General features: G+C 43.3%; 67 non-coding genes across 67 annotated transcripts; all 67 read left to right on the top strand.

The window, feature by feature from the left end:
- The first annotated feature begins 3,718 nt into the window (after positions 1 to 3,718).
- Positions 3,719 to 3,800, top strand: TRNAL-UAG (transfer RNA leucine (anticodon UAG)). The gene has a single exon. It is a non-coding gene; the product is annotated as a tRNA-Leu (tRNA).
- Positions 3,801 to 4,479: 679 nt separating this feature from the next.
- TRNAL-UAG (transfer RNA leucine (anticodon UAG)) lies at positions 4,480 to 4,561 on the top strand. Its single transcript has one exon. It is a non-coding gene; the product is annotated as a tRNA-Leu (tRNA).
- Positions 4,562 to 4,631: 70 nt separating this feature from the next.
- Positions 4,632 to 4,714, top strand: TRNAL-UAG (transfer RNA leucine (anticodon UAG)). Its single transcript has one exon. It is a non-coding gene; the product is annotated as a tRNA-Leu (tRNA).
- Positions 4,715 to 4,784: 70 nt separating this feature from the next.
- TRNAL-UAG (transfer RNA leucine (anticodon UAG)) lies at positions 4,785 to 4,865 on the top strand. The gene has a single exon. It is a non-coding gene; the product is annotated as a tRNA-Leu (tRNA).
- A 70-nt stretch (positions 4,866 to 4,935) lies between these two features.
- Positions 4,936 to 5,017, top strand: TRNAL-UAG (transfer RNA leucine (anticodon UAG)). Its single transcript has one exon. It is a non-coding gene; the product is annotated as a tRNA-Leu (tRNA).
- A 222-nt stretch (positions 5,018 to 5,239) lies between these two features.
- On the top strand, positions 5,240 to 5,322 carry TRNAL-AAG (transfer RNA leucine (anticodon AAG)). Its single transcript has one exon. It is a non-coding gene; the product is annotated as a tRNA-Leu (tRNA).
- A 66-nt stretch (positions 5,323 to 5,388) lies between these two features.
- TRNAL-UAG (transfer RNA leucine (anticodon UAG)) lies at positions 5,389 to 5,470 on the top strand. The gene has a single exon. It is a non-coding gene; the product is annotated as a tRNA-Leu (tRNA).
- Positions 5,471 to 5,692: 222 nt separating this feature from the next.
- On the top strand, positions 5,693 to 5,774 carry TRNAL-UAG (transfer RNA leucine (anticodon UAG)). The gene has a single exon. It is a non-coding gene; the product is annotated as a tRNA-Leu (tRNA).
- A 222-nt stretch (positions 5,775 to 5,996) lies between these two features.
- On the top strand, positions 5,997 to 6,078 carry TRNAL-UAG (transfer RNA leucine (anticodon UAG)). The gene has a single exon. It is a non-coding gene; the product is annotated as a tRNA-Leu (tRNA).
- A 70-nt stretch (positions 6,079 to 6,148) lies between these two features.
- Positions 6,149 to 6,230, top strand: TRNAL-UAG (transfer RNA leucine (anticodon UAG)). Its single transcript has one exon. It is a non-coding gene; the product is annotated as a tRNA-Leu (tRNA).
- A 374-nt stretch (positions 6,231 to 6,604) lies between these two features.
- Positions 6,605 to 6,686, top strand: TRNAL-UAG (transfer RNA leucine (anticodon UAG)). The gene has a single exon. It is a non-coding gene; the product is annotated as a tRNA-Leu (tRNA).
- A 373-nt stretch (positions 6,687 to 7,059) lies between these two features.
- TRNAL-UAG (transfer RNA leucine (anticodon UAG)) lies at positions 7,060 to 7,141 on the top strand. The gene has a single exon. It is a non-coding gene; the product is annotated as a tRNA-Leu (tRNA).
- Positions 7,142 to 7,211: 70 nt separating this feature from the next.
- On the top strand, positions 7,212 to 7,293 carry TRNAL-UAG (transfer RNA leucine (anticodon UAG)). Its single transcript has one exon. It is a non-coding gene; the product is annotated as a tRNA-Leu (tRNA).
- A 70-nt stretch (positions 7,294 to 7,363) lies between these two features.
- Positions 7,364 to 7,445, top strand: TRNAL-UAG (transfer RNA leucine (anticodon UAG)). Its single transcript has one exon. It is a non-coding gene; the product is annotated as a tRNA-Leu (tRNA).
- Positions 7,446 to 7,515: 70 nt separating this feature from the next.
- Positions 7,516 to 7,597, top strand: TRNAL-UAG (transfer RNA leucine (anticodon UAG)). The gene has a single exon. It is a non-coding gene; the product is annotated as a tRNA-Leu (tRNA).
- A 70-nt stretch (positions 7,598 to 7,667) lies between these two features.
- On the top strand, positions 7,668 to 7,748 carry TRNAL-UAG (transfer RNA leucine (anticodon UAG)). Its single transcript has one exon. It is a non-coding gene; the product is annotated as a tRNA-Leu (tRNA).
- Positions 7,749 to 7,818: 70 nt separating this feature from the next.
- Positions 7,819 to 7,901, top strand: TRNAL-UAG (transfer RNA leucine (anticodon UAG)). Its single transcript has one exon. It is a non-coding gene; the product is annotated as a tRNA-Leu (tRNA).
- A 222-nt stretch (positions 7,902 to 8,123) lies between these two features.
- On the top strand, positions 8,124 to 8,206 carry TRNAL-AAG (transfer RNA leucine (anticodon AAG)). The gene has a single exon. It is a non-coding gene; the product is annotated as a tRNA-Leu (tRNA).
- Positions 8,207 to 8,272: 66 nt separating this feature from the next.
- TRNAL-UAG (transfer RNA leucine (anticodon UAG)) lies at positions 8,273 to 8,354 on the top strand. The gene has a single exon. It is a non-coding gene; the product is annotated as a tRNA-Leu (tRNA).
- A 222-nt stretch (positions 8,355 to 8,576) lies between these two features.
- Positions 8,577 to 8,658, top strand: TRNAL-UAG (transfer RNA leucine (anticodon UAG)). Its single transcript has one exon. It is a non-coding gene; the product is annotated as a tRNA-Leu (tRNA).
- Positions 8,659 to 9,032: 374 nt separating this feature from the next.
- TRNAL-UAG (transfer RNA leucine (anticodon UAG)) lies at positions 9,033 to 9,114 on the top strand. Its single transcript has one exon. It is a non-coding gene; the product is annotated as a tRNA-Leu (tRNA).
- A 70-nt stretch (positions 9,115 to 9,184) lies between these two features.
- On the top strand, positions 9,185 to 9,266 carry TRNAL-UAG (transfer RNA leucine (anticodon UAG)). Its single transcript has one exon. It is a non-coding gene; the product is annotated as a tRNA-Leu (tRNA).
- Positions 9,267 to 9,336: 70 nt separating this feature from the next.
- TRNAL-UAG (transfer RNA leucine (anticodon UAG)) lies at positions 9,337 to 9,418 on the top strand. Its single transcript has one exon. It is a non-coding gene; the product is annotated as a tRNA-Leu (tRNA).
- A 70-nt stretch (positions 9,419 to 9,488) lies between these two features.
- Positions 9,489 to 9,570, top strand: TRNAL-UAG (transfer RNA leucine (anticodon UAG)). Its single transcript has one exon. It is a non-coding gene; the product is annotated as a tRNA-Leu (tRNA).
- A 70-nt stretch (positions 9,571 to 9,640) lies between these two features.
- On the top strand, positions 9,641 to 9,721 carry TRNAL-UAG (transfer RNA leucine (anticodon UAG)). Its single transcript has one exon. It is a non-coding gene; the product is annotated as a tRNA-Leu (tRNA).
- Positions 9,722 to 9,791: 70 nt separating this feature from the next.
- TRNAL-UAG (transfer RNA leucine (anticodon UAG)) lies at positions 9,792 to 9,874 on the top strand. Its single transcript has one exon. It is a non-coding gene; the product is annotated as a tRNA-Leu (tRNA).
- A 222-nt stretch (positions 9,875 to 10,096) lies between these two features.
- TRNAL-AAG (transfer RNA leucine (anticodon AAG)) lies at positions 10,097 to 10,179 on the top strand. Its single transcript has one exon. It is a non-coding gene; the product is annotated as a tRNA-Leu (tRNA).
- Positions 10,180 to 10,245: 66 nt separating this feature from the next.
- Positions 10,246 to 10,327, top strand: TRNAL-UAG (transfer RNA leucine (anticodon UAG)). Its single transcript has one exon. It is a non-coding gene; the product is annotated as a tRNA-Leu (tRNA).
- Positions 10,328 to 10,549: 222 nt separating this feature from the next.
- Positions 10,550 to 10,631, top strand: TRNAL-UAG (transfer RNA leucine (anticodon UAG)). The gene has a single exon. It is a non-coding gene; the product is annotated as a tRNA-Leu (tRNA).
- A 70-nt stretch (positions 10,632 to 10,701) lies between these two features.
- TRNAL-UAG (transfer RNA leucine (anticodon UAG)) lies at positions 10,702 to 10,783 on the top strand. Its single transcript has one exon. It is a non-coding gene; the product is annotated as a tRNA-Leu (tRNA).
- A 222-nt stretch (positions 10,784 to 11,005) lies between these two features.
- TRNAL-UAG (transfer RNA leucine (anticodon UAG)) lies at positions 11,006 to 11,087 on the top strand. The gene has a single exon. It is a non-coding gene; the product is annotated as a tRNA-Leu (tRNA).
- Positions 11,088 to 11,461: 374 nt separating this feature from the next.
- Positions 11,462 to 11,543, top strand: TRNAL-UAG (transfer RNA leucine (anticodon UAG)). Its single transcript has one exon. It is a non-coding gene; the product is annotated as a tRNA-Leu (tRNA).
- Positions 11,544 to 11,613: 70 nt separating this feature from the next.
- Positions 11,614 to 11,695, top strand: TRNAL-UAG (transfer RNA leucine (anticodon UAG)). The gene has a single exon. It is a non-coding gene; the product is annotated as a tRNA-Leu (tRNA).
- A 70-nt stretch (positions 11,696 to 11,765) lies between these two features.
- TRNAL-UAG (transfer RNA leucine (anticodon UAG)) lies at positions 11,766 to 11,847 on the top strand. Its single transcript has one exon. It is a non-coding gene; the product is annotated as a tRNA-Leu (tRNA).
- A 70-nt stretch (positions 11,848 to 11,917) lies between these two features.
- TRNAL-UAG (transfer RNA leucine (anticodon UAG)) lies at positions 11,918 to 11,999 on the top strand. Its single transcript has one exon. It is a non-coding gene; the product is annotated as a tRNA-Leu (tRNA).
- Positions 12,000 to 12,069: 70 nt separating this feature from the next.
- Positions 12,070 to 12,150, top strand: TRNAL-UAG (transfer RNA leucine (anticodon UAG)). The gene has a single exon. It is a non-coding gene; the product is annotated as a tRNA-Leu (tRNA).
- A 70-nt stretch (positions 12,151 to 12,220) lies between these two features.
- TRNAL-UAG (transfer RNA leucine (anticodon UAG)) lies at positions 12,221 to 12,303 on the top strand. Its single transcript has one exon. It is a non-coding gene; the product is annotated as a tRNA-Leu (tRNA).
- Positions 12,304 to 12,525: 222 nt separating this feature from the next.
- On the top strand, positions 12,526 to 12,608 carry TRNAL-AAG (transfer RNA leucine (anticodon AAG)). The gene has a single exon. It is a non-coding gene; the product is annotated as a tRNA-Leu (tRNA).
- A 525-nt stretch (positions 12,609 to 13,133) lies between these two features.
- Positions 13,134 to 13,215, top strand: TRNAL-UAG (transfer RNA leucine (anticodon UAG)). Its single transcript has one exon. It is a non-coding gene; the product is annotated as a tRNA-Leu (tRNA).
- Positions 13,216 to 13,438: 223 nt separating this feature from the next.
- TRNAL-UAG (transfer RNA leucine (anticodon UAG)) lies at positions 13,439 to 13,520 on the top strand. Its single transcript has one exon. It is a non-coding gene; the product is annotated as a tRNA-Leu (tRNA).
- Positions 13,521 to 13,895: 375 nt separating this feature from the next.
- Positions 13,896 to 13,977, top strand: TRNAL-UAG (transfer RNA leucine (anticodon UAG)). Its single transcript has one exon. It is a non-coding gene; the product is annotated as a tRNA-Leu (tRNA).
- Positions 13,978 to 14,200: 223 nt separating this feature from the next.
- TRNAL-UAG (transfer RNA leucine (anticodon UAG)) lies at positions 14,201 to 14,282 on the top strand. The gene has a single exon. It is a non-coding gene; the product is annotated as a tRNA-Leu (tRNA).
- A 678-nt stretch (positions 14,283 to 14,960) lies between these two features.
- TRNAL-UAG (transfer RNA leucine (anticodon UAG)) lies at positions 14,961 to 15,042 on the top strand. Its single transcript has one exon. It is a non-coding gene; the product is annotated as a tRNA-Leu (tRNA).
- Positions 15,043 to 15,263: 221 nt separating this feature from the next.
- TRNAQ-UUG (transfer RNA glutamine (anticodon UUG)) lies at positions 15,264 to 15,345 on the top strand. The gene has a single exon. It is a non-coding gene; the product is annotated as a tRNA-Gln (tRNA).
- A 69-nt stretch (positions 15,346 to 15,414) lies between these two features.
- On the top strand, positions 15,415 to 15,496 carry TRNAL-UAG (transfer RNA leucine (anticodon UAG)). The gene has a single exon. It is a non-coding gene; the product is annotated as a tRNA-Leu (tRNA).
- Positions 15,497 to 15,857: 361 nt separating this feature from the next.
- TRNAL-UAG (transfer RNA leucine (anticodon UAG)) lies at positions 15,858 to 15,939 on the top strand. The gene has a single exon. It is a non-coding gene; the product is annotated as a tRNA-Leu (tRNA).
- A 70-nt stretch (positions 15,940 to 16,009) lies between these two features.
- Positions 16,010 to 16,091, top strand: TRNAL-UAG (transfer RNA leucine (anticodon UAG)). The gene has a single exon. It is a non-coding gene; the product is annotated as a tRNA-Leu (tRNA).
- An 830-nt stretch (positions 16,092 to 16,921) lies between these two features.
- On the top strand, positions 16,922 to 17,003 carry TRNAL-UAG (transfer RNA leucine (anticodon UAG)). The gene has a single exon. It is a non-coding gene; the product is annotated as a tRNA-Leu (tRNA).
- A 222-nt stretch (positions 17,004 to 17,225) lies between these two features.
- TRNAL-UAG (transfer RNA leucine (anticodon UAG)) lies at positions 17,226 to 17,307 on the top strand. The gene has a single exon. It is a non-coding gene; the product is annotated as a tRNA-Leu (tRNA).
- Positions 17,308 to 17,529: 222 nt separating this feature from the next.
- On the top strand, positions 17,530 to 17,611 carry TRNAL-UAG (transfer RNA leucine (anticodon UAG)). Its single transcript has one exon. It is a non-coding gene; the product is annotated as a tRNA-Leu (tRNA).
- Positions 17,612 to 17,681: 70 nt separating this feature from the next.
- Positions 17,682 to 17,763, top strand: TRNAL-UAG (transfer RNA leucine (anticodon UAG)). The gene has a single exon. It is a non-coding gene; the product is annotated as a tRNA-Leu (tRNA).
- An 830-nt stretch (positions 17,764 to 18,593) lies between these two features.
- Positions 18,594 to 18,675, top strand: TRNAL-UAG (transfer RNA leucine (anticodon UAG)). Its single transcript has one exon. It is a non-coding gene; the product is annotated as a tRNA-Leu (tRNA).
- Positions 18,676 to 18,745: 70 nt separating this feature from the next.
- TRNAL-UAG (transfer RNA leucine (anticodon UAG)) lies at positions 18,746 to 18,827 on the top strand. The gene has a single exon. It is a non-coding gene; the product is annotated as a tRNA-Leu (tRNA).
- Positions 18,828 to 19,050: 223 nt separating this feature from the next.
- TRNAL-UAG (transfer RNA leucine (anticodon UAG)) lies at positions 19,051 to 19,132 on the top strand. Its single transcript has one exon. It is a non-coding gene; the product is annotated as a tRNA-Leu (tRNA).
- Positions 19,133 to 19,355: 223 nt separating this feature from the next.
- Positions 19,356 to 19,437, top strand: TRNAL-UAG (transfer RNA leucine (anticodon UAG)). Its single transcript has one exon. It is a non-coding gene; the product is annotated as a tRNA-Leu (tRNA).
- Positions 19,438 to 19,659: 222 nt separating this feature from the next.
- On the top strand, positions 19,660 to 19,740 carry TRNAL-UAG (transfer RNA leucine (anticodon UAG)). The gene has a single exon. It is a non-coding gene; the product is annotated as a tRNA-Leu (tRNA).
- Positions 19,741 to 19,810: 70 nt separating this feature from the next.
- Positions 19,811 to 19,893, top strand: TRNAL-UAG (transfer RNA leucine (anticodon UAG)). The gene has a single exon. It is a non-coding gene; the product is annotated as a tRNA-Leu (tRNA).
- Positions 19,894 to 20,115: 222 nt separating this feature from the next.
- On the top strand, positions 20,116 to 20,198 carry TRNAL-AAG (transfer RNA leucine (anticodon AAG)). Its single transcript has one exon. It is a non-coding gene; the product is annotated as a tRNA-Leu (tRNA).
- Positions 20,199 to 20,723: 525 nt separating this feature from the next.
- Positions 20,724 to 20,805, top strand: TRNAL-UAG (transfer RNA leucine (anticodon UAG)). The gene has a single exon. It is a non-coding gene; the product is annotated as a tRNA-Leu (tRNA).
- Positions 20,806 to 21,028: 223 nt separating this feature from the next.
- TRNAL-UAG (transfer RNA leucine (anticodon UAG)) lies at positions 21,029 to 21,110 on the top strand. The gene has a single exon. It is a non-coding gene; the product is annotated as a tRNA-Leu (tRNA).
- Positions 21,111 to 21,485: 375 nt separating this feature from the next.
- TRNAL-UAG (transfer RNA leucine (anticodon UAG)) lies at positions 21,486 to 21,567 on the top strand. Its single transcript has one exon. It is a non-coding gene; the product is annotated as a tRNA-Leu (tRNA).
- A 223-nt stretch (positions 21,568 to 21,790) lies between these two features.
- TRNAL-UAG (transfer RNA leucine (anticodon UAG)) lies at positions 21,791 to 21,872 on the top strand. The gene has a single exon. It is a non-coding gene; the product is annotated as a tRNA-Leu (tRNA).
- Positions 21,873 to 22,550: 678 nt separating this feature from the next.
- TRNAL-UAG (transfer RNA leucine (anticodon UAG)) lies at positions 22,551 to 22,632 on the top strand. Its single transcript has one exon. It is a non-coding gene; the product is annotated as a tRNA-Leu (tRNA).
- A 221-nt stretch (positions 22,633 to 22,853) lies between these two features.
- On the top strand, positions 22,854 to 22,935 carry TRNAQ-UUG (transfer RNA glutamine (anticodon UUG)). Its single transcript has one exon. It is a non-coding gene; the product is annotated as a tRNA-Gln (tRNA).
- Positions 22,936 to 23,004: 69 nt separating this feature from the next.
- Positions 23,005 to 23,086, top strand: TRNAL-UAG (transfer RNA leucine (anticodon UAG)). Its single transcript has one exon. It is a non-coding gene; the product is annotated as a tRNA-Leu (tRNA).
- A 361-nt stretch (positions 23,087 to 23,447) lies between these two features.
- Positions 23,448 to 23,529, top strand: TRNAL-UAG (transfer RNA leucine (anticodon UAG)). The gene has a single exon. It is a non-coding gene; the product is annotated as a tRNA-Leu (tRNA).
- A 70-nt stretch (positions 23,530 to 23,599) lies between these two features.
- On the top strand, positions 23,600 to 23,681 carry TRNAL-UAG (transfer RNA leucine (anticodon UAG)). Its single transcript has one exon. It is a non-coding gene; the product is annotated as a tRNA-Leu (tRNA).
- The last annotated feature ends 654 nt before the right edge of the window (positions 23,682 to 24,335 follow it).

Below are 24,335 nucleotides of genomic sequence, written 5' to 3'. Positions count from 1 at the left end.
AAAACTTTAGTTCCACAGAGTCGATAACATTCAATTAACAACTATTTTTACCATATTATTGATATAGAGAAGTATAATGTATTAAAGTTCAGTATTATAGCATAATTAGACAATAGACAGATTTCTGCAAAACATTACTGAAAAAAATTTATTCGTCTGTTGCTCTTACTGGCAAATTTGTCAACTAGTAACGGACTTTCTCTTAATTTGTTGTTTGTAGGTCTCTATTTATAGAAATCAAGGTTAGATTGGACAATCTACTTTTCCTGCATATATGTTCGCGTGAATGATTTAACTCTATTTAAGCTGCTGAAGCTTCTTTCACCTGATGCACTAGACACCGGGATACATAATACTATGTATTATCGCGTGCTGACAACCGATGTTGTAACAGAGTATAAATAAAAATAAAATAAATAAATAAATAAATGCTTTTATTCAGGAGCAATCTTTAAGAGTGATTCTTATTTACAAAGATGTACCTTAGGTTAAATTATTAGAAGTTATAGTATTTTACAGTGAAATGACCTTAACATAATTATTAATTTCTCTTTTAAAAATATTTATAGAAGTTGAGCCTTTAATATTGTTGTGTAGGTCATTCCAAAGGCTGACGCCTTTGTGTTTAGTGCTTTTATTTCTATACTTAGAGTTAAAAGTTTGCACATAAAAATTTAATTCATTACGCGTACTGCGTTTTAGTAATTTAGGGAAATGAAGTAATAGGTACTGGGGAACATGGCCATTTTTGATTTATACATTAATATTAAGATAGCCATCAGGTATCTTTGATAAGGTGTGTCTATTTTGGCGGTTGTCAATGCCAGTGTGGCCGATGAGAACTTTTTGGCTTTGGCAATTAATTTTGAGCAGGAAGTATACAAGGCGTGCAATTGTGCATGTATTGTTTTACTAGCGTTAGTAGAAGATATTTCCATAGTCTATTATCGGCTGAATGCACGCAATGTATAGCATCCGTAGTGTATCGATATCTAGGCTGTTCTGTAGTGGTTTGAGGAGCCAAATCCTGGATCGGACCTTCTTCGTAATGTAATCTATTTGGTGAGTCCAGTTTAATTGTTCATCTAACCAAACACCTAGGTATTTAAAAGATTGCACACGCATGATCCGTCCATTATAGATGCTGTCAATGTTTTTAGAGTGTAATCTCATCTTGGGTTTTGGGGCGAGAATCATGAATTTAGTTTTCTCTAGATTTATTAACAGTCCCCTGGATTTTAACGTCTTATTCAGTTTATCTAAGTCGTTATCGACGTCTATTATTAGATTTTCTAGGTTTTTGTTGGAGGCTATTATAGCGGTGTCATCAGCATATTCATGGGCTTCCGTGTGCTCGAGCGCTTCATGGATTTTTGAAGTATATAGATTGAATAGCAATGGGCCCAGAACACGCCTTGAGGAACTCCGTGGGTAATGGTAAGCTTTTTGGCGGAGAAGCCATTATGGCAAACACTCTGCTCCCTGCCTTGGAGATAATTTTTATGCCACGTTAGCGCTTTTCCAGTGACTCCCGATTTTTGCAAATCTCTTAGCAAAATAGCGTGTTGGACTGTGTCAAAGGCTTTAGTTAGGTCCACGAAGACGATGATTACATATAAGTCCTTGCTTAAATGTTCTAGAAGGTTCTCAAATAGGTTAAATATACACGTGATTGTTGAATGTTTGCTTCTAAAACCAGACTGTAGCTGTATATACAGAATAAGCTGCCGTCCGAGATAGGGTGTTGCCTATCCTATAGCGTGAAAACAAATTTCCCCACGCGCATTCTTTATCAATGCTATTACTACCGTGATAGAAGGCCGGAGACCAAGGAGCCTGTATAATAGGCGATTTAAAAAATGACGTTTCACATGGGGCGCGCGCAGAAAAGCGGGAGGGAAAAATGCCTTCCATCTCCGCTTTCCTCCCCCATTACATCGTTTGTACAGGGAACTTTTTAAAAAGGCCTATTATATATCCTACTTGCTGAAAGCTCTCTCTCCCAATAAACGTGTTTTTCCCCTACCAACCTCCCTCCCTCCCCAAAGACGCTTCGCTCGGGAGCGAGGAAAGCGCCTCTAAAACTAGGGGGGACTTTGGCTTGTATAGGATTGTCGTTTTGCCTCAATAGCGGGCGCGATTTTTCAAAGTTTTTCGTGGTCTTGTTCTCACTATTGAAATTGATCTTGACTAGATATCCAATATTGGCTAAATAGTTATTTCATATTGTATGCAATTTACAGATTTTTATCTATTTCAACGAAAAATAATTTAAGGGTGAATTAATTGTGTATTTACCTAATTAAATTGATATGTAATATTCCTATTTATGCAAAAGCAATAGTGCGTTGTTATTGAACTTAGAAAGTTTATTTGAAACATTAATTACATAAGTTATTTCGATTTGTATACTTTAACAGGTATATTTTCTAAACTTTTAGTACCTTTAGGGATAAAATCTTTTTATTATGTTTCTTGAAACTTCCCACTCTATCAGTTGCATCGTTAGCATAGTTTGTAAAAAGAGGTCTCAAATATTTTTCAAGAAGTTTTTTTGATAATTCTGTATTGCCGCAATGACATTTAAAAGGCTTTCTAAAATGTGCTAAAATTGCTTGCATATAATTTTGAAGAGGTTTGTTCCGTGGAAATAAATGTAAGACCCTTGTGCAAAATCTGTTACGAGCGCTAGCGACGCTAGTAATAATCGCGAAGGCGAATTCAAACCACCACGATCTTGTTCTCTAATTAGAACTAAATGTGGTGCATTGGAAGTAGGTTGAAATAGTTTTTCAATGCAATCTAAACAATTAGTTGTTTCATGAGCAATTTTTACTAGATAACCTCCAATCATCGCAATTGATAAATTTCTAATAGTAACATGTGAGTTATCCGAAATGGTTAAGTTCTCCATTCTGTTTAATATCATATTCAAATGACTAGGCAAGTTGAGATCTGTACTATTGTCTGAGACATTTGCTGCAATTTGAGTAGTATCGCCTTCATGATCCACAACTGCTTTAGATGTAGAGGCACGGCTGCAGTTAGAGTAACCAGTGCCTACCAAAATTCCAATTCGCAGGTGATGTTCGAGGCTTAAAGAGAATGACCGAACATCCATTTGGTCGTTATATCCACCAGAGCGCCTTATATGACAATACGTTTCCTCAACCCCATCGCTTGAAAGTTTTCGGGTGAAAATGTAGTGAAACCCACTATTTAACAAATATCGTACGACTCCAACAGTGGATCTTGAGGTAGTTTGTATGGCTTCAAAAGTTTCTTTGGTGAAGCAGTCGCTTGTGTTTGTTGCATTTTCCTGCATCATGGCAATAAAAGGAAGGAATTCTTCTACAAGCCAATCAAGTCTTTCGTCGCTTATCTCTGTAAACGGCAACTTATTTGGCACTCTTAGAAGGATGGCATAAGTTTTATTATGGACCTCGTGGATTTCGAACCATTTGCGAACCATTTCCATGAAAAATACTGTTGCTTGTATGTGCTCTTTGTCTTCCTCATCACACATATTTAATCGTACAAAGGTTTTTAAAGCAGGGCATAAAAAAAGTTAGAGTGGCCGAATGGTTTAAGGCGGTGATTTTTGGCACCAGTCTGTTCGGGGCGTGGGATCGAATCCCACCTCTATCAGCTTGTTTTGTTTTCTTCGATTAATAATATGAACCATTTGCTTATTAGTCTGAGGTGACGTTTCTTTTCAGGTAGAGTGGTCGAGTGGTCTAAGGCGCTGGTTTTAGGCACCAGTCTCTTCGGGGGCGTGGGATTGAATCCCACCTTTATCAGCCTATTTTCTTTTCTTCGATTAATAATATGAACCATTTGCTTAATAGACTGAGTTTGCTATTGCTTTCAGGTAGAGTGGTCGAGTGGTCAGAGGCGCTGGTTTCAGGCACCAGTCTCTTCGGGGGCGTGGGTTGAAATCCCACCTCTATCAGCCTATTTTGATTTCTAGGATTAATAATATGAAGCTTTTTCTTATTAGTCTGTGGAGTCTATTGTTTCCAGGTAGAGCGGCCGAGTGGTCTAAGACGCTGGTTTAAGGCAAAATTGTCTTCGGGGGGCGACGGTTCGAATCCCACCTCTATCAGTCCATTTTATTTTCTAGCATTAATAATATGAAGCTTTTGCTTATAAGTCTGAGATGACTTCTGATTCCCAGTTAGAGTGGCCGAATGGTTTAAGGCGGTGATTTTTGGCACCAGTCTCTTCGGGGCGTGGGATCGAATCCCACCTCTATCAGCTTGTTTTGTTTTCTTCGATTAATAATATGAACCATTTGCTTATTAGTCTGAGGTGACGTTTGTTTAAAGGGAGAGTGGCCGAGTGGTCTAAGGCGCTGGTTTTAGGCACCAGTCTCTTCGGGGGCGTGGGTTCCAATCCCACATTTATCAGCCTATTTTCTTTTCTAAGATTAATAATATGAAGCTTTTGCTTAATAGACTGAGTTTGCTATTGCTGTCAGGTAGAGTGGCCGAGTGGTCTGAGGCGCTGGTTTTAGGCACCAGACTCTTCGGGGGCGTGGGTTCGAATCCCACCTTTATCAGCCCATTTTGTTTTCTAGGATTAATAATATGAAGCTCTTTCTTATTAGTCTGAGGTGACTTTTGTTTCCAGGTAGAGTGGCCGAGTGGTCTAAGGCGCTGGTGTTAGGCACCAGTCTCTTCGGGGGCGTGGGGTTCGAATCCCACCTCTTTCAGCTTGTTTTGTTTTCTTCGATTAATAATATGAACCATTTGCTTATTAGTATGAGGTGACTTTTGTTTCCAGTTAGAGTGGCCGAGCGGTCTAAGGCGCTGGTTTTAGGCACCAGTCTCTTGGGGGCGTGGGTTCGAATCCCACGTCTATCAGCCCATTTTGTTTTCTAGGATTAATGATATGAAGCTTTTTCTAATTAGTCTGTGGTGTCTATTGTTTCCAGGTAGAGTGGCCGAGTGGTCTAAGGCGCTGGTTTTAGGCACCAGTCTCTTCGGGGGCGTGGGTTCGAATCCCACCTCTATCAGCTTGTTTTGTTTTCTTCGATTAATAATATGAATCTTTTGCTTATTAGTATGAGGTGACTTTTGTTTCCATGTAGAGTGGCCGAGTGGTCTAAGGCGCGGGTTTTAGGCACCAGTCTCTTCGGGGGCGTGGATTCGAATCCCACCTCTATCAGCCTATTTTGTTTTCTAAGATTAAAAATATGAAGCCTTTGCTTAATAGACTTAGTTTGCTATTGCTTTTAGGTAGAGTGGTCGAGTGGTCTAAGACGCTGGTTTAAGGCACCATTCTCTTCGGGGAGCGTGGGTTCGAATCCCACCTCTATCAGTCCATTTGTCTAGGATTAATAATATGAAGCTTTTGCTTAACAGACTGAGTTTGCTATTGCCGTCAGGTAGAGTGGCCGAGTGGTCTGAGGCGCTGGTTTTAGGCACCAGACTCTTCGGGGGCGTGGCTTCGAATCCCACCTCTATCAGCCTATTTTGTTTTCTAGGATTAATAGTATGAAGCTTTTGCTTATAAGTCTGAGAAGACTTTTGATTCCCAGTTAGAGTGGCCGAGTGGTCTAAGGCGCTGATTTTTGGCACCAGTCTGTTCGGGGCGTGGGATCGAATCCCACCTCTATCAGCTTGTTTTGTTTACTTCGATTAATAATATGAACCATTTGCTTATTAGTATGAGGTGCCTTTTTTTTCTAGATAGAGTGGCCGAGCGGTCTAAGGCGCTGGTTTTAGGCACCAGTCTCTTCGGGGGCGTTGGTTCGAATCCCACCTCTATCAGTCCATTTTGTTTTCTAACATTAATAATATGAATCTTTTGCTTATTAGTCTGAGGTGACGTTTGTTTCTAGGTAGAGTGGCCTAGTGGTCTAAGGCGCTGGTTTTAGGCACCAGTCTCTTCAGGGGCGTGGATTCGAATCCCACATCTATCAGCCTATTTTGTTTTCTAAGATTAATAATATGAAGCTCTTTCTTATTAGTCTGAGGTGACCTTTGTTTCCAGGTAGATTGGCCAAGTGGTCTAAGGCGCTGGTTTTAGGCATCAGTCTCTTCGGGGGCGTGGGTTCGAATCCCACCTCTATCAGCTTGTTCTGTTTTCTTCGATTAATAATATGAACCATTTGCTTATTAGTATGAGGTGACATTTGTTTCCAGGTAGAGTGGCCGAGCGGTCTAAGGCGCTGGTTTTAGGCACCAGTCTCTTCGGGGGCGTGGATTCGAATCCCACCTCTATCAGCCTATTTTGTTTTCTAAGATTAAAAATATGAAGCCTTTGCTTAATAGACTTAGTTTGCTATTGCTTTTAGGTAGAGTGGCCGAGTGGTCTAAGATGCTGGTTTAAGGCACCATTCTCTTCGGGGGCGTGGCTTCGAATCCCACCTCTATCAGCCTATTTTGTTTTCTAGGATTAATAGTATGAAGCTTTTGCTTATAAGTCTGAGAAGACTTTTGATTCCCAGTTAGAGTGGCCGAGTGGTCTAAGGCGCTGATTTTTGGCACCAGTCTGTTCGGGGCGTGGGATCGAATCCCACCTCTATCAGCTTGTTTTGTTTTCTTCGATTAATAATATGAACCATTTGCTTATTAGTATGAGGTGACATTTGTTTCCAGGTAGAGTGGCCGAGCGGTCTAAGGCGCTGGTTTTAGGCACCAGTCTCTTCGGGGGCGTGGATTCGAATCCCACCTCTATCAGCCTATTTTGTTTTCTAAGATTAAAAATATGAAGCCTTTGCTTAATAGACTTAGTTTGCTATTGCTTTTAGGTAGAGTGGCCGAGTGGTCTAAGATGCTGGTTTAAGGCACCATTCTCTTCGGGGGCGTGGCTTCGAATCCCACCTCTATCAGCCTATTTTGTTTTCTAGGATTAATAGTAGAAGCTTTTGCTTATAAGTCTGAGAAGACTTTTGATTCCCAGTTAGAGTGGCCGAGTGGTCTAAGGCGCTGATTTTTGGCACCAGTCTGTTCGGGGCGTGGGATCGAATCCCACCTCTATCAGCTTGTTTTGTTTACTTCGATAAATAATATGAACCATTTGCTTATTAGTATGAGGTGCCTTTTTTTTCTAGATAGAGTGGCCGAGAGGTCTAAGGCGCTGGTTTTAGGCACCAGTCTCTTCGGGGGCGTTGGTTCGAATCCCACCTCTATCAGTCCATTTTGTTTTCTAACATTAATAATATGAATCTTTTGCTTATTAGTCTGAGGTGACGTTTGTTTCTAGGTAGAGTGGCCGAGTGGTCTAAGGCGCTGGTTTTAGGCACCAGTCTCTTCAGGGGCGTGGATTCGAACCCCACATCTATCACCCTATTTTGTTTTCTAAGATTAATAATATGAAGCTCTTTCTTATTAGTCTGAGGTGACCTTTGTTTCCAGGTAGAGTGGCCGGGTGGTCTAAGGCGCTGGTTTTAGGCACCAGTCTCTTCGGGGGCGTGGGTTCGAATCCCACCTCTATCAGCTTGTTTTGTTTTCTTCGATTAATAATATGAACCATTTGCTTATTAGTATGAGGTGACATTTGTTTCCAGGTAGAGTGGCCGAGCGGTCTAAGGCGCTGGTTTTAGGCACCAGTCTCTTCGGGGGCGTGGGTTCGAATCCCACCTTTAGCAGCCTATTTTCTTTTCTAAGATTAATAATATGAAGCTTTTGCTTAATAGACTGAGTTTGCTATTGCTGTCAGGTAGAGTGGCCGAGTGGTCTGAGGCGCTGGTTTTAGGCACCAGACTCTCCGGGGGGTGGGTTCGAATCCCACCTTTATCTGCCTATTTTGTTTTCTAGGATTAATAATATGAAGCTCTTTCTTATTAGTCTGAGGTGACTTTTGTTTAAAGGTAGAGTGGCCGAGTGGTCTAAGGCGCTGGTGTTAGGCACCAGTCTCTTCGGGGGCGTGGGGTTCGAATCCCACCTCTTTCAGCTTGTTTTGTTTTCTTCGATTAATAATATGAACCATTTGCTTATTAGTATGAGGTGACTTTTGTTTCCAGGTAGAGTGGCCGAGTGGTCTAAGGCGCGGGTTTTAGGCACCAGTCTCTTCGGGGGCGTGGATTCGAATCCCACCTCTATCAGCCTATTTTGTTTTCTAAGATTAAAAATATGAAGCCTTTGCTTAATAGACTTAGTTTGCTATTGCTTTTAGGTAGAGTGGTCGAGTGGTCTAAGACGCTGGTTTAAGGCACCATTCTCTTCGGGGAGCGTGGGTTCGAATCCCACCTCTATCAGTCCATTTGTCTAGGATTAATAATATGAAGCTTTTGCTTAACAGACTGAGTTTGCTATTGCCGTCAGGTAGAGTGGCCGAGTGGTCTGAGGCGCTGGTTTTAGGCACCAGACTCTTCGGGGGCGTGGCTTCGAATCCCACCTCTATCAGCCTATTTTGTTTTCTAGGATTAATAGTATGAAGCTTTTGCTTATAAGTCTGAGAAGACTTTTGATTCCCAGTTAGAGTGGCCGAGTGGTCTAAGGCGCTGATTTTTGGCACCAGTCTGTTCGGGGCGTGGGATCGAATCCCACCTCTATCAGCTTGTTTTGTTTTCTTCGATTAATAATATGAACCATTTGCTTATTAGTATGAGGTGACATTTGTTTCCAGGTAGAGTGGCCGAGCGGTCTAAGGCGCTGGTTTTAGGCACCAGTCTCTTCGGGGGCGTGGATTCGAATCCCACCTCTATCAGCCTATTTTGTTTTCTAAGATTAAAAATATGAAGCCTTTGCTTAATAGACTTAGTTTGCTATTGCTTTTAGGTAGAGTGGCCGAGTGGTCTAAGATGCTGGTTTAAGGCACCATTCTCTTCGGGGGCGTGGCTTCGAATCCCACCTCTATCAGCCTATTTTGTTTTCTAGGATTAATAGTAGAAGCTTTTGCTTATAAGTCTGAGAAGACTTTTGATTCCCAGTTAGAGTGGCCGAGTGGTCTAAGGCGCTGATTTTTGGCACCAGTCTGTTCGGGGCGTGGGATCGAATCCCACCTCTATCAGCTTGTTTTGTTTACTTCGATAAATAATATGAACCATTTGCTTATTAGTATGAGGTGCCTTTTTTTTTCTAGATAGAGTGGCCGAGCGGTCTAAGGCGCTGGTTTTAGGCACCAGTCTCTTCGGGGGCGTTGGTTCGAATCCCACCTCTATCAGTCCATTTTGTTTTCTAACATTAATAATATGAATCTTTTGCTTATTAGTCTGAGGTGACGTTTGTTTCTAGGTAGAGTGGCCGAGTGGTCTAAGGCGCTGGTTTTAGGCACCAGTCTCTTCAGGGGCGTGGATTCGAACCCCACATCTATCACCCTATTTTGTTTTCTAAGATTAATAATATGAAGCTCTTTCTTATTAGTCTGAGGTGGCCTTTGTTTCCAGGTAGAGTGGCCGGGTGGTCTAAGGCGCTGGTTTTAGGCACCAGTCTCTTCGGGGGCGTGGGTTCGAATCCCACCTCTATCAGCTTGTTTTGTTTTCTTCGATTAATAATATGAACCATTTGCTTATTAGTATGAGGTGACATTTGTTTCCAGGTAGAGTGGCCGAGCGGTCTAAGGCGCTGGTTTTAGGCACCAGTCTCTTCGGGGGCGTGGGTTCGAATCCCACCTTTAGCAGCCTATTTTCTTTTCTAAGATTAATAATATGAAGCTTTTGCTTAATAGACTGAGTTTGCTATTGCTGTCAGGTAGAGTGGCCGAGTGGTCTGAGGCGCTGGTTTTAGGCACCAGACTCTCCGGGGGGTGGGTTCGAATCCCACCTTTATCTGCCTATTTTGTTTTCTAGGATTAATAATATGAAGCTCTTTCTTATTAGTCTGAGGTGACTTTTGTTTAAAGGTAGAGTGGCCGAGTGGTCTAAGGCGCTGGTGTTAGGCACCAGTCTCTTCGGGGGCGTGGGGTTCGAATCCCACCTCTTTCAGCTTGTTTTGTTTTCTTCGATTAATAATATGAACCATTTGCTTATTAGTATGAGGTGACTTTTGTTTCCAGGTAGAGTGGCCGAGTGGTCTAAGGCGCGGGTTTTAGGCACCAGTCTCTTCGGGGGCGTGGATTCGAATCCCACCTCTATCAGCCTATTTTGTTTTCTAAGATTAAAAATATGAAGCCTTTGCTTAATAGACTTAGTTTGCTATTGCTTTTAGGTAGAGTGGTCGAGTGGTCTAAGACGCTGGTTTAAGGCACCATTCTCTTCGGGGAGCGTGGGTTCGAATCCCACCTCTATCAGTCCATTTGTCTAGGATTAATAATATGAAGCTTTTGCTTAACAGACTGAGTTTGCTATTGCCGTCAGGTAGAGTGGCCGAGTGGTCTGAGGCGCTGGTTTTAGGCACCAGACTCTTCGGGGGCGTGGCTTCGAATCCCACCTCTATCAGCCTATTTTGTTTTCTAGGATTAATAGTATGAAGCTTTTGCTTATAAGTCTGAGAAGACTTTTGATTCCCAGTTAGAGTGGCCGAGTGGTCTAAGGCGCTGATTTTTGGCACCAGTCTGTTCGGGGCGTGGGATCGAATCCCACCTCTATCAGCTTGTTTTGTTTACTTCGATTAATAATATGAACCATTTGCTTATTAGTATGAGGTGCCTTTTTTTTCTAGATAGAGTGGCCGAGCGGTCTAAGGCGCTGGTTTTAGGCACCAGTCTCTTCGGGGGCGTTGGTTCGAATCCCACCTCTATCAGTCCATTTTGTTTTCTAACATTAATAATATGAATCTTTTGCTTATTAGTCTGAGGTGACGTTTGTTTCTAGGTAGAGTGGCCGAGTGGTCTAAGGCGCTGGTTTTAGGCACCAGTCTCTTCAGGGGCGTGGATTCGAATCCCACATCTATCAGCCTATTTTGTTTTCTAAGATTAATAATATGAAGCTCTTTCTTATTAGTCTGAGGTGACCTTTGTTTCCAGGTAGATTGGCCAAGTGGTCTAAGGCGCTGGTTTTAGGCATCAATCTCTTCGGGGGCGTGGGTTCGAATCCCACCTCTATCAGCTTGTTTTGTTTTCTTCGATTAATAATATGAACCATTTGCTTATTAGTATGAGGTGACATTTGTTTCCAGGTAGAGTGGCCGAGCGGTCTAAGGCGCTGGTTTTAGGCACCAGTCTCTTCGGGGGCGTGGATTCGAATCCCACCTCTATCAGCCTATTTTGTTTTCTAAGATTAAAAATATGAAGCCTTTGCTTAATAGACTTAGTTTGCTATTGCTTTTAGGTAGAGTGGCCGAGTGGTCTAAGATGCTGGTTTAAGGCACCATTCTCTTCGGGGGCGTGGCTTCGAATCCCACCTCTATCAGCCTATTTTGTTTTCTAGGATTAATAGTATGAAGCTTTTGCTTATAAGTCTGAGAAGACTTTTGATTCCCAGTTAGAGTGGCCGAGTGGTCTAAGGCGCTGATTTTTGGCACCAGTCTGTTCGGGGCGTGGGATCGAATCCCACCTCTATCAGCTTGTTTTGTTTACTTCGATAAATAATATGAACCATTTGCTTATTAGTATGAGGTGCCTTTTTTTTCTAGATAGAGTGGCCGAGCGGTCTAAGGCGCTGGTTTTAGGCACCAGTCTCTTCGGGGGCGTTGGTTCGAATCCCACCTCTATCAGTCCATTTTGTTTTCTAACATTAATAATATGAATCTTTTGCTTATTAGTCTGAGGTGACGTTTGTTTCTAGGTAGAGTGGCCGAGTGGTCTAAGGCGCTGGTTTTAGGCACCAGTCTCTTCAGGGGCGTGGATTCGAACCCCACATCTATCACCCTATTTTGTTTTCTAAGATTAATAATATGAAGCTCTTTCTTATTAGTCTGAGGTGACCTTTGTTTCCAGGTAGAGTGGCCGGGTGGTCTAAGGCGCTGGTTTTAGGCACCAGTCTCTTCGGGGGCGTGGGTTCGAATCCCACCTCTATCAGCTTGTTTTGTTTTCTTCGATTAATAATATGAACCATTTGCTTATTAGTATGAGGTGACATTTGTTTCCAGGTAGAGTGGCCGAGCGGTCTAAGGCGCTGGTTTTAGGCACCAGTCTCTTCGGGGGCGTGGGTTCGAATCCCACCTTTATCAGCCTATTTTCTTTTCTAAGATTAATAATATGAAGCTTTTGCTTAATAGACTGAGTTTGCTATTGCTGTCAGGTAGAGTGGCCGAGTGGTCTGAGGCGCTGGTTTTAGGCACCAGACTCTCCGGGGGGTGGGTTCGAATCCCACCTTTATCTGCCTATTTTGTTTTCTAGGATTAATAATATGAAGCTCTTTCTTATTAGTCTGAGGTGACTTTTGTTTAAAGGTAGAGTGGCCGAGTGGTCTAAGGCGCTGGTGTTAGGCACCAGTCTCTTCGGGGGCGTGGGGTTCGAATCCCACCTCTTTCAGCTTGTTTTGTTTTCTTCGATTAATAATATGAACCATTTGCTTATTAGTATGAGGTGACTTTTGTTTCCAGGTAGAGTGGCCGAGTGGTCTAAGGCGCGGGTTTTAGGCACCAGTCTCTTCGGGGGCGTGGATTCGAATCCCACCTCTATCAGCCTATTTTGTTTTCTAAGATTAAAAATATGAAGCCTTTGCTTAATAGACTTAGTTTGCTATTGCTTTTAGGTAGAGTGGCCGAGTGGTCTAAGACGCTGGTTTAAGGCACCATTCTCTTCGGGGAGCGTGGGTTCGAATCCCACCTCTATCAGTCCATTTGTCTAGGATTAATAATATGAAGCTTTTGCTTAACAGACTGAGTCTGCCTTTGCTGTCAGGTTGAGTGGCCGAGTGGTCTGAGGCGCTGGTTTTAGGCACCAGACTCTTCGGGGGCGTGGCTTCGAATCCCACCTCTATCAGCCTATTTTGTTTTCTAGGATTAATAGTATGAAGCTTTTGCTTATAAGTCTGAGAAGACTTTTGTTTCCCAGTTAGAGTGGCCGAGTGGTCTAAGTCGCTGATTTTTGGCACCAGTCTGTTCGGGGGCGTGGGGTTCGAATCCCACCTCTTTCAGCTTGTTTTGTTTTCTAGGATTAATAATATGAAGCTCTTTCTTATTAGTCTGAGGTGACTTTTGTCTACAGGTAGAGTGGCCGAGTGGTCTAAGGCGCTGGTGTTAGGCACCAGTCTCTTCGGGGGCGTGGGGTTCGAATCCCGCCTCTTTCAGCTTGTTTTGTTTTCTAGGATTAATGATATGAACCATTTGCTTATTAGTATGAGGTGACTTTTGTTTCCAGGTAGAGTGGCCCAGCGGTCTAAGGCGCTGGTTTTAGGCACCAGTCTCTTCGGGGGCGTGGGTTCAAATCCCACGTCTATCAGCCTATTTTGTTTTCTAGGATTAATGATATGAAGTTTTTTCTTATTAGTTTGTGGTGTCTATTGTATCCAGGTAGAGTGGCCGAGTGGTCTAAGGCGCTGGTTTTAGGCACCTTTGTCTTCGGAGGGCGTGGGGTCGAATCCCACCTATATCAGTCCATTTTGTTTTCTAACATTAATAAAATGAATCTTTTGCTTATTAGTATGAGGTGACTGTTGTTTCCAGGTAGAGTGGCCGAGCGGTCTAAGGCGCTGGTTTTAGGCACCAGTCTCTTCGGGGGCGTGGGTTCGAATCCCACCTCTATCAGCCTATTTTGTTTTCTGAGACTAATAATATGAAGCTTTTGCTTAATAGACTGAGTTTGCTATTGCTCTTAGGTAGAGTGGCTGAGTGGTCTGAGGCGCTGGTTATAGGCACCAGACTCTTCGGGGGCGTGGGTTCGAATCCCACCTTTATCAGTTTATTTTGTTTTCTAGGATTATTAATATGAAGCTTTTTCTTATTAGTCTGTGGTGTTTATCAATTCCAGGTATTGTGGCCGAGTGGTCTAAGACGCTGGTTTAAGGCAACACTGTCTTCGGGGGGCGTTGGTTCGAATCCCACCTCTATCAGTCCATTTTGTTTTCTATCATTAATAATATGAATCTTTTGCTTATTAGTCTGAGGTGACGTTTGTTTCTAGGTAGAGTGGCCGAGTGGTCTAAGGCGCTGGTTTTAGGCACCAGTCTCTTCGGGGGCGTGGATTCGAAACCCACCTCTATCAGCCAATTTTGTTTTCTAAGATTAAAAATATGAAGCCTTTGCTTAATAGACTTAGTTAGCTACTTCTTTCAGGTAGAGTGGCCGAGTGGTCTTAGACGCTGTTTTACGGCACCTTTGTCTTCGGAGGGCGTGGGGTCGAATCCCACCTATATCAGTACATTTTGTTTTCTAACATTAATAAAATGAATCTTTTGCTTATTAGTATGAGGTGACTGTTGTTTCCAGGTAGAGTGGCCGAGCGGTCTAAGGCGCTGGTTTTAGGCACCAGTCTCTTCGGGGGCGTGGGTTCGAATCCCACCTCTATCAGCCTATTTTGTTTTCTGAGACTAATAATATGAAGCTTTTGCTTAATAGACTGAGTTTGCTATTGCTCTTAGGTAGAGTGGCTGAGTGGTCTGAGGCGCTGGTTATAGGCACCAGACTCTTCGGGGGCGTGGGTTCGAATCCCACCTTTATCAGTTTATTTTGTTTTCTAGGATTATTAATATGAAGCTTTTGCTTATAAGTCTGAGAAGACTTTTGATTCCTAGTTAGAGTGGCCGAATGGTTTAAGGAGCTGATATTTGGCACCAGTCTGCTCGGTTCGTGGGATCGAATCCCACCTCTATCTGCTTGTTTTGTTTACTTCGATTAATAATATGACCCATTTGCTTATTAGTATGAGGTGAAGTTTGTTCAAGGTAGAGTGGCCGAGCGGGCAAAGGCGCTGGTTTTTGGCACCAGTCTCTTCGGGGGCGTGGATTCGAAACCCACCTCTATCAGCCAATTTTGTTTTCTAAGATTAAAAATATGAAGCCTTTGCTTAATAGACTTAGTTAGCTATTTCTTTCAGGTAGAGTGGCCGAGTGGTCTTAGACGCTGTTTTACGGCACCTTTGTCTTCGGAGGGCGTGGGGTCGAATCCCACCTATATCAGTACATTTTGTTTTCTAACATTAATAAAATGAATCTTTTGCTTATTAGTATGAGGTGACTGTTGTTTCCAGGTAGAGTGGCCGAGCGGTCTAAGGCGCTGGTTTTAGGCACCAGTCTCTTCGGGGGCGTGGGTTCGAAACCCACCTCTATCAGCCTATTTTGTTTTCTAGGATTAATAATATGAAGCTTTTGCTAATAAGTCTGAGAAGACTTTTGATTCCCAGTAAGAGTGGCCGAATGGTTTAAGGAGCTGATTTTTGGCACCAGTCTGTTCGGTTCGTGGGATCGAATACCACCTCTATCTGCTTGTTTTGTTTACTTCGATTAATAATATGACCCATTTGCTTATTAGTATGAGGTGAATTTTGTTCAAGGTAGAGTGGCCGAGCGGGCAAAGGCGCTGGTTTTTGGCACCAGTCTCTTCGGGAGCGTGGGTTCGAATCCCACCTCTATCAGCCATTTTGTTTTCTAAGATTAATAATATGAAGCTTTTGCTTAATAGACTGAGTTTGCTAGTGCTTTCCGGTAGAGTGGCTGAGTGGTCAGAAGCGCTGGTTTTAGGCACCAGTCTCTTCGGGGGCGTGGGTTCAAATCCCACCTCTATCAGCCTATTTTGTTTTCTAAGATTAATAATATGAAGCTTTTTCTTATTAGTCTGTGGTGTTTATTAATTCCAGGTATTGTGGTGGCTGGTTTAAGGCAACATTGTCTTCGGGGGGCGTTGGTTCGAATCCCACCTCTATCAGTCCATTTTGTTTTCTAGCATTAATAATATGAATCTTTTGCTTATTAGTCTGAGGTGACGTTTGTTTCTGGGTAGATGAGCCGAGTGGTCTAAGGCGCTGGTTTTAGGCACCAGTCTCTTCGGGGGCGTGGATTCGAAACCCAGCTCTATCAGCCTATTTTGTTTTCTAAGATTAAAAATATGAAGCTTTTGCTTTATAGACTGAGTTTGCTATTGCTGTGAGGTAGAGTGGCCGTGTGGTCTAAGGCGCTGGTTTTAGGCACCAGTCTCTTCGGGGGCGTGGGTTCGAATCCCACCTCTATCAGCTTGTTTTGTTTTCTTCGATTAATAATATGAACCATTTGCTTACTAGTATGAGGTGACTTTTCTTTCCAGGTAGAGTGGCCGAGTGGTCTGAGGCGCTGGTTTTAGGCACCAGTCTCTTTGGGGGCGTGGGTTCGAATCCCACCTCTATCAGCCAATTTTGTTTTCTAGGATGAATAATATGAAGCTCTTTCTTATTAGTCTGAGGTGACCTTTGTTTCCAGGTAGAGTGGCCGAATGGTTTAAGGAGCTGATTTTTGGCACCAGTCTGTTCGGTTCGCGGGATCGAATCCCACCTCTATCTGCTTGTTTTGTTTACTTCGATTAATAATATGACCTATTTGTTTATTAGTATGTTATGAATTTTGTTCAAGGTAGAGTGGCCGAGCGGTCTAGGGCGCTGGTTTAAGGCAACATTGTCTTCGGGGGGCGTTGGTTCGAATCCCACCTCTATCAGTCCATTTTGTTTTCTAGCATTAATAATATGAAGCTTTTGCTTAATAGACTGAGTTTGCTATTGCTTTCAGGTAGAGTGGCTGTTTGGTCAGAGGCGCTGGTTTTAGGCACCAGTCTCTTCGGGGGCGAGGGTTCAAATCCCACCTCTATCAGCCTATTTTGTTTTCTAGGATTAATAATATGAAGCTTTTTCTTATTAGTCTGTGGTGTTTATTAATTCCAGGTATTGTGGCCGAGTGGTCGAAGACGCTGGTTTAAGGCAACATTGTCTTCGGGGGGCGTTGGTTCGAATCCCACCTCTATCAGTCCATTTTATTTTCTAGCATTAATAATATGAATCTTTTGCTTATTAGTCTGAGGTGACGTTTGTTTCTGGGTAGATGAGCCGAGTGGTCTAAGGCGCTGGTTTTAGGCACCAGTCTCTTCGGGGGCGTGGATTCGAAACCCAGCTCTATCAGCCTATTTTGTTTTCTAAGATTAAAAATATGAAGCTTTTGATTTATAGACTGAGTTTGCTGTTGCTGTGAGGTAGAGTGGCCGTGTGGTCTAAGGCGCTGGTTTTAGGCACCAGTCTCTTCGGGGGCGTGGGTTCGAATCCCACCTCTATCAGTCCATTTTATTTTCTAGCATTAATAATATGAATCTTTTGCTTATTAGTCTGAGGTGACGTTTGTTTCTGGGTAGATGAGCCGAGTGGTCTAAGGCGCTGGTTTTAGGCACCAGTCTCTTCGGGGGCGTGGATTCGAAACCCAGCTCTATCAGCCTATTTTGTTTTCTAAGATTAAAAATATGAAGCTTTTGCTTTATAGACTGAGTTTGCTATTCCTGTGAGGTAGAGTGGCCGTGTGGTCTAAGGCGCTGGTTTTAGGCACCAGTCTCTTCGGGGGCGTGGGTTCGAATCCCACCTCTATCAGTCCATTTTATTTTCTAGCATTAATAATATGAATCTTTTGCTTATTAGTCTGAGGTGACGTTTGTTTCTGGGTAGATGAGCCGAGTGGTCTAAGGCGCTGGTTTTAGGCACCAGTCTCTTCGGGGGCGTGGATTCGAAACCCAGCTCTATCAGCCTATTTTGTTTTCTAAGATTAAAAATATGAAGCTTTTGCTTTATAGACTGAGTTTGCTATTGCTGTGAGGTAGAGTGGCCGTGTGGTCTAAGGCGCTGGTTTTAGGCACCAGTCTCTTCGGGGGCGTGGGTTCGAATCCCACCTCTATCAGCTTGTTTTGTTTTCTTCGATTAATAATATGAACCATTTGCTTACTAGTATGAGGTGACTTTTCTTTCCAGGTAGAGTGGCCGAGTGGTCTGAGGCGCTGGTTTTAGGCACCAGTCTCTTTGGGGGCGTGGGTTCGAATCCCACCTCTATCAGCCAATTTTGTTTTCTAGGATTAATAATATGAAGCTCTTTCTTATTAGTCTGAGGTGACCTTTGTTTCCAGGTAGAGTGGCCGAATGGTTTAAGGAGCTGATTTTTGGCACCAGTCTGTTCGGTTCGCGGGATCGAATCCCACCTCTATCTGCTTGTTTTGTTTACTTCGATTAATAATATGACCTATTTGTTTATTAGTATGTTATGAATTTTGTTCAAGGTAGAGTGGCCGAGCGGTCTAGGGCGCTGGTTTAAGGCAACATTGTCTTCGGGGGGCGTTGGTTCGAATCCCACCTCTATCAGTCCATTTTGTTTTCTAGCATTAATAATATGAAGCTTTTGCTTAATAGACTGAGATTGCTATTGCTTTCAGGTAGAGTGGCTGTTTGGTCAGAGGCGCTGGTTTTAGGCACCAGTCTCTTCGGGGGCGAGGGTTCAAATCCCACCTCTATCAGCCTATTTTGTTTTCTAGGATTAATAATATGAAGCTTTTTCTTATTAGTCTGTGGTGTTTATTAATTCCAGGTATTGTGGCCGAGTGGTCGAAGACGCTGGTTTAAGGCAACATTGTCTTCGGGGGGCGTTGGTTCGAATCCCACCTCTATCAGTCCATTTTATTTTCTAGCATTAATAATATGAATCTTTTGCTTATTAGTCTGAGGTGACGTTTGTTTCTGGGTAGATGAGCCGAGTGGTCTAAGGCGCTGGTTTTAGGCACCAGTCTCTTCGGGGGCGTGGATTCGAAACCCAGCTCTATCAGCCTATTTTGTTTTCTAAGATTAAAAATATGAAGCTTTTGATTTATAGACTGAGTTTGCTGTTGCTGTGAGGTAGAGTGGCCGTGTGGTCTAAGGCGCTGGTTTTAGGCACCAGTCTCTTCGGGGGCGTGGGTTCGAATCCCACCTCTATCAGCTTGTTTTGTTTTCTTCGATTAATAATATGAACCATTTGCTTATTAGTATGAGGTGACTTTTGTTTCCAGGTAGAGTGGCCGAGCGGTCTAAGGCACTGGTTTTAGGCACCAGTCTCTTCGGGGGCGTGGGTCCGAATCCCACCTCTATCAGCTTGTTTTATTTTCTAGGATTAATAATATGAAGCTCTTTCTTATTAGTCTGAGGTGACTTTTGTCTACAGGTAGAGTGGCCGAGTGGTCTAAGGCGCTGGTGTTAGGCACCAGTCTCTTCGGGGGCGTGGGGTTCGAATCCCGCCTCTTTCAGCTTGTTTTGTTTTCTAGGATTAATGATATGAACCATTTGCTTATTAGTATGAGGTGACTTTTGTTTCCAGGTAGAGTGGCCCAGCGGTCTAAGGCGCTGGTTTTAGGCACCAGTCTCTTCGGGGGCGTGGGTTCAAATCCCACGTCTATCAGCCTATTTTGTTTTCTAGGATTAATGATATGAAGCTTTTTCTTATTAGTTTGTGGTGTCTATTGTATCCAGGTAGAGTGGCCGAGTGGTCTAAGGCGCTGGTTTTAGGCACCTTTGTCTTCGGAGGGCGTGGGGTCGAATCCCACCTATATCAGTCCATTTTGTTTTCTAACATTAATAAAATGAATCTTTTGCTTATTAGTATGAGGTGACTGTTGTTTCCAGGTAGAGTGGCCGAGCGGTCTAAGGCGCTGGTTTTAGGCACCAGTCTCTTCGGGGGCGTGGGTTCGAATCCCACCTCTATCAGCCTATTTTGTTTTCTGAGACTAATAATATGAAGCTTTTGCTTAATAGACTGAGTTTGCTATTGCTCTTAGGTAGAGTGGCTGAGTGGTCTGAGGCGCTGGTTATAGGCACCAGACTCTTCGGGGGCGTGGGTTCGAATCCCACCTTTATCAGCCTATTTTCTTTTCTAAGATTAATAATATGAAGCTTTTGCTTAATAGACTGAGTTTGCTATTGCTGTCAGGTAGAGTGGCCGAGTGGTCTGAGGCGCTGGTTTTAGGCACCAGACTCTCCGGGGGGTGGGTTCGAATCCCACCTTTATCTGCCTATTTTGTTTTCTAGGATTAATAATATGAAGCTCTTTCTTATTAGTCTGAGGTGACTTTTGTTTAAAGGTAGAGTGGCCGAGTGGTCTAAGGCGCTGGTGTTAGGCACCAGTCTCTTCGGGGGCGTGGGGTTCGAATCCCACCTCTTTCAGCTTGTTTTGTTTTCTTCGATTAATAATATGAACCATTTGCTTATTAGTATGAGGTGACTTTTGTTTCCAGGTAGAGTGGCCGAGTGGTCTAAGGCGCGGGTTTTAGGCACCAGTCTCTTCGGGGGCGTGGATTCGAATCCCACCTCTATCAGCCTATTTTGTTTTCTAAGATTAAAAATATGAAGCCTTTGCTTAATAGACTTAGTTTGCTATTGCTTTTAGGTAGAGTGGCCGAGTGGTCTAAGACGCTGGTTTAAGGCACCATTCTCTTCGGGGAGCGTGGGTTCGAATCCCACCTCTATCAGTCCATTTGTCTAGGATTAATAATATGAAGCTTTTGCTTAACAGACTGAGTCTGCCTTTGCTGTCAGGTTGAGTGGCCGAGTGGTCTGAGGCGCTGGTTTTAGGCACCAGACTCTTCGGGGGCGTGGCTTCGAATCCCACCTCTATCAGCCTATTTTGTTTTCTAGGATTAATAGTATGAAGCTTTTGCTTATAAGTCTGAGAAGACTTTTGTTTCCCAGTTAGAGTGGCCGAGTGGTCTAAGTCGCTGATTTTTGGCACCAGTCTGTTCGGGGGCGTGGGGTTCGAATCCCACCTCTTTCAGCTTGTTTTGTTTTCTAGGATTAATAATATGAAGCTCTTTCTTATTAGTCTGAGGTGACTTTTGTCTACAGGTAGAGTGGCCGAGTGGTCTAAGGCGCTGGTGTTAGGCACCAGTCTCTTCGGGGGCGTGGGGTTCGAATCCCGCCTCTTTCAGCTTGTTTTGTTTTCTAGGATTAATGATATGAACCATTTGCTTATTAGTATGAGGTGACTTTTGTTTCCAGGTAGAGTGGCCCAGCGGTCTAAGGCGCTGGTTTTAGGCACCAGTCTCTTCGGGGGCGTGGGTTCAAATCCCACGTCTATCAGCCTATTTTGTTTTCTAGGATTAATGATATGAAGTTTTTTCTTATTAGTTTGTGGTGTCTATTGTATCCAGGTAGAGTGGCCGAGTGGTCTAAGGCGCTGGTTTTAGGCACCTTTGTCTTCGGAGGGCGTGGGGTCGAATCCCACCTATATCAGTCCATTTTGTTTTCTAACATTAATAAAATGAATCTTTTGCTTATTAGTATGAGGTGACTGTTGTTTCCAGGTAGAGTGGCCGAGCGGTCTAAGGCGCTGGTTTTAGGCACCAGTCTCTTCGGGGGCGTGGGTTCGAATCCCACCTCTATCAGCCTATTTTGTTTTCTGAGACTAATAATATGAAGCTTTTGCTTAATAGACTGAGTTTGCTATTGCTCTTAGGTAGAGTGGCTGAGTGGTCTGAGGCGCTGGTTATAGGCACCAGACTCTTCGGGGGCGTGGGTTCGAATCCCACCTTTATCAGTTTATTTTGTTTTCTAGGATTATTAATATGAAGCTTTTTCTTATTAGTCTGTGGTGTTTATCAATTCCAGGTATTGTGGCCGAGTGGTCTAAGACGCTGGTTTAAGGCAACACTGTCTTCGGGGGGCGTTGGTTCGAATCCCACCTCTATCAGTCCATTTTGTTTTCTATCATTAATAATATGAATCTTTTGCTTATTAGTCTGAGGTGACGTTTGTTTCTAGGTAGAGTGGCCGAGTGGTCTAAGGCGCTGGTTTTAGGCACCAGTCTCTTCGGGGGCGTGGATTCGAAACCCACCTCTATCAGCCAATTTTGTTTTCTAAGATTAAAAATATGAAGCCTTTGCTTAATAGACTTAGTTAGCTACTTCTTTCAGGTAGAGTGGCCGAGTGGTCTTAGACGCTGTTTTACGGCACCTTTGTCTTCGGAGGGCGTGGGGTCGAATCCCACCTATATCAGTACATTTTGTTTTCTAACATTAATAAAATGAATCTTTTGCTTATTAGTATGAGGTGACTGTTGTTTCCAGGTAGAGTGGCCGAGCGGTCTAAGGCGCTGGTTTTAGGCACCAGTCTCTTCGGGGGCGTGGGTTCGAATCCCACCTCTATCAGCCTATTTTGTTTTCTGAGACTAATAATATGAAGCTTTTGCTTAATAGACTGAGTTTGCTATTGCTCTTAGGTAGAGTGGCTGAGTGGTCTGAGGCGCTGGTTATAGGCACCAGACTCTTCGGGGGCGTGGGTTCGAATCCCACCTTTATCAGTTTATTTTGTTTTCTAGGATTATTAATATGAAGCTTTTGCTTATAAGTCTGAGAAGACTTTTGATTCCCAGTTAGAGTGGCCGAATGGTTTAAGGAGCTGATATTTGGCACCAGTCTGCTCGGTTCGTGGGATCGAATCCCACCTCTATCTGCTTGTTTTGTTTACTTCGATTAATAATATGACCCATTTGCTTATTAGTATGAGGTGAAGTTTGTTCAAGGTAGAGTGGCCGAGCGGGCAAAGGCGCTGGTTTTTGGCACCAGTCTCTTCGGGGGCGTGGATTCGAAACCCACCTCTATCAGCCAATTTTGTTTTCTAAGATTAAAAATATGAAGCCTTTGCTTAATAGACTTAGTTAGCTATTTCTTTCAGGTAGAGTGGCCGAGTGGTCTTAGACGCTGTTTTACGGCACCTTTGTCTTCGGAGGGCGTGGGGTCGAATCCCACCTATATCAGTACATTTTGTTTTCTAACATTAATAAAATGAATCTTTTGCTTATTAGTATGAGGTGACTGTTGTTTCCAGGTAGAGTGGCCGAGCGGTCTAAGGCGCTGGTTTTAGGCACCAGTCTCTTCGGGGGCGTGGGTTCGAAACCCACCTCTATCAGCCTATTTTGTTTTCTAGGATTAATAATATGAAGCTTTTGCTAATAAGTCTGAGAAGACTTTTGATTCCCAGTAAGAGTGGCCGAATGGTTTAAGGAGCTGATTTTTGGCACCAGTCTGTTCGGTTCGTGGGATCGAATACCACCTCTATCTGCTTGTTTTGTTTACTTCGATTAATAATATGACCCATTTGCTTATTAGTATGAGGTGAATTTTGTTCAAGGTAGAGTGGCCGAGCGGGCAAAGGCGCTGGTTTTTGGCACCAGTCTCTTCGGGAGCGTGGGTTCGAATCCCACCTCTATCAGCCATTTTGTTTTCTAAGATTAATAATATGAAGCTTTTGCTTAATAGACTGAGTTTGCTAGTGCTTTCCGGTAGAGTGGCTGAGTGGTCAGAAGCGCTGGTTTTAGGCACCAGTCTCTTCGGGGGCGTGGGTTCAAATCCCACCTCTATCAGCCTATTTTGTTTTCTAAGATTAATAATATGAAGCTTTTTCTTATTAGTCTGTGGTGTTTATTAATTCCAGGTATTGTGGTGGCTGGTTTAAGGCAACATTGTCTTCGGGGGGCGTTGGTTCGAATCCCACCTCTATCAGTCCATTTTGTTTTCTAGCATTAATAATATGAATCTTTTGCTTATTAGTCTGAGGTGACGTTTGTTTCTGGGTAGATGAGCCGAGTGGTCTAAGGCGCTGGTTTTAGGCACCAGTCTCTTCGGGGGCGTGGATTCGAAACCCAGCTCTATCAGCCTATTTTGTTTTCTAAGATTAAAAATATGAAGCTTTTGCTTTATAGACTGAGTTTGCTATTGCTGTGAGGTAGAGTGGCCGTGTGGTCTAAGGCGCTGGTTTTAGGCACCAGTCTCTTCGGGGGCGTGGGTTCGAATCCCACCTCTATCAGCTTGTTTTGTTTTCTTCGATTAATAATATGAACCATTTGCTTACTAGTATGAGGTGACTTTTCTTTCCAGGTAGAGTGGCCGAGTGGTCTGAGGCGCTGGTTTTAGGCACCAGTCTCTTTGGGGGCGTAGGTTCGAATCCCACCTCTATCAGCCAATTTTGTTTTCTAGGATGAATAATATGAAGCTCTTTCTTATTAGTCTGAGGTGACCTTTGTTTCCAGGTAGAGTGGCCGAATGGTTTAAGGAGCTGATTTTTGGCACCAGTCTGTTCGGTTCGCGGGATCGAATCCCACCTCTATCTGCTTGTTTTGTTTACTTCGATTAATAATATGACCTATTTGTTTATTAGTATGTTATGAATTTTGTTCAAGGTAGAGTGGCCGAGCGGTCTAGGGCGCTGGTTTAAGGCAACATTGTCTTCGGGGGGCGTTGGTTCGAATCCCACCTCTATCAGTCCATTTTGTTTTCTAGCATTAATAATATGAAGCTTTTGCTTAATAGACTGAGTTTGCTATTGCTTTCAGGTAGAGTGGCTGTTTGGTCAGAGGCGCTGGTTTTAGGCACCAGTCTCTTCGGGGGCGAGGGTTCAAATCCCACCTCTATCAGCCTATTTTGTTTTCTAGGATTAATAATATGAAGCTTTTTCTTATTAGTCTGTGGTGTTTATTAATTCCAGGTATTGTGGCCGAGTGGTCGAAGACGCTGGTTTAAGGCAACATTGTCTTCGGGGGGCGTTGGTTCGAATCCCACCTCTATCAGTCCATTTTATTTTCTAGCATTAATAATATGAATCTTTTGCTTATT

The sequence above is a fragment of the Phalangium opilio genome, unplaced genomic scaffold, assembly GCF_054372755.1.
Source record: "Phalangium opilio isolate 3A_F unplaced genomic scaffold, DU_Popi_V2 ptg000073l_1, whole genome shotgun sequence".
In the NCBI taxonomy this organism is placed as follows: domain Eukaryota; kingdom Metazoa; phylum Arthropoda; class Arachnida; order Opiliones; family Phalangiidae; genus Phalangium; species Phalangium opilio.
This window is presented reverse-complemented; position numbering and strand designations above follow the sequence as displayed.